Below are 1,757 nucleotides of genomic sequence, written 5' to 3'. Positions count from 1 at the left end.
AGGCAGGCACTAAATGGGAATTTATGAGACTTCTTTTGAAAAGATTACAGAGGTCAAGGGGCTAATTGGTAAATTCCGGAGTTGATTTGTAAAGAAATTCAGAGAATGGGGTTAAAAATGTATGATTTGGGTTTAATTTGGAAAAGATCTAGTAGGGAGGGGTTGATATTGTTAAATTGGACATAAGTTGATGAAACACGGATTACAACCGTCACACCCCGCTCATGCAGCCTCCATATATAATGAAACAAACCCTAACCCTAGCCACGTTTTCTTTCAGCCGCCACCATCTCACCATCCTCCTCAGACGCCACTACCTAGTCGAGGTTGGCCGCCATAACCTGCTACCGGTGAACTCATGAACAACAATCGAAGAACGACGGGAGTATTGTCGCCGCAACACTGCCTCTGTGAAAAAATGAAGCCACCGCCGAACGCCGCATCTGACATTCACAGCGACGTCGGTGGCCCTTGTGCCGTTAGCGAAGACCGAGCGGATGCCCTCCTTCGTAGTTGCTACTGATGTTCTTCGTTTCATCTCCTTCCTCCACTTCTGTTGTGGGCATTGCTACGTTCCAAGGTGGTCTCCGCTCATCCTCCTCATCCCTTCTTCTCTCTAGTTCGTTGCTGCAACGCCGCTGTTAGACACCGCTGTGCCGCCGATGAGCCACTTGAGTTGCTGATGTCATTACCAAACACCACCAAGTGGGTGGCTGGGTGCGTCTTGCAAACAGAGTCGTGTGGGTGTGTTGCTGCTTGTTTAGATTAGCATGCAAAGTTGTTATAGATTATGTTTGTTGTGTGGGCGTGACAGTTTAGCCGAAGATCCAAAGAAAACCCACCACGGCCACAGACCATGGTGGTTGTTGCCCTGAAACCACTTTCTGCCACCACAAGCCACCATGAGGTGGTGGCTGTGTGAGTATATCCTTGTATGAGTGTTTTTAGAAGTTGTATGCAAAGTACACAGCCGGAAAAGTTGAGAAAAGGGCCACCACCACCACCACCGTGAGGTGGTGGCTGCCGCCACGAGCCACCGTCGGCCGCCACTAAGGTGTGTGTATGTGTATTAGATTAATTAGTGTGTGTGTGATTAGTGAGTGTGTGTATTATTTTTTGATAAAAACCTTGTAATTGTAATTAATATCAATTAATAAAAATAATAATAATCACCACCGTAAAGTGGCCGCCGCCGTGACCGCCATTGACCACCACTACCCGAGGGGGTAGTGGGTGGTGCCCCACTAGCAAACCCTAATTGGCTTAGAGATTAGTTTTGGGCCTATTGGGCCATGTTTGGGTGGAAAACCCTAATTGTGAGTATTTGAGCCTTGGACTTATTGGATCCACTTTTGGGCCATTGAGATTAGATTGTGTATTAAGCCCAATTTCTCCATATCATTTATCTAGTAGAATAAAGGACATAATGGATTAAGTTCTTAATGGGTTAAGTAAGAAACCCTTAACCCTAATTGTCATTTTATGTGAAACCCTAATGTCACATGGGCCTTGAATTGGGCTTTTCAATTTAGGTATTGGTAATTGGGCCAATAATGGGCCATCCAAGAATGGTTATGGACTAGAATATTTAGATGGGCTTTAGGGTAAGGCCCATATGAAGAATTGGGCCCAATTTGGAAATTGGCCCATAGATGGACCATAGTTTGGGCCTAGATAGTTGTATGATATTGGTCCCTTAGAATGAAACATGTTGGACGGGACTGAACAGTTGGGCCTTAAGGGAAGTTCATGCAAAG

The sequence above is a fragment of the Lactuca sativa genome, chromosome 1 (genome assembly GCF_002870075.4).
Source record: "Lactuca sativa cultivar Salinas chromosome 1, Lsat_Salinas_v11, whole genome shotgun sequence".
NCBI lineage: Eukaryota > Viridiplantae > Streptophyta > Magnoliopsida > Asterales > Asteraceae > Lactuca > Lactuca sativa.
The sequence above is the reverse complement of the archived record's forward strand: the minus strand, read 5'-3'. Positions refer to the sequence as shown.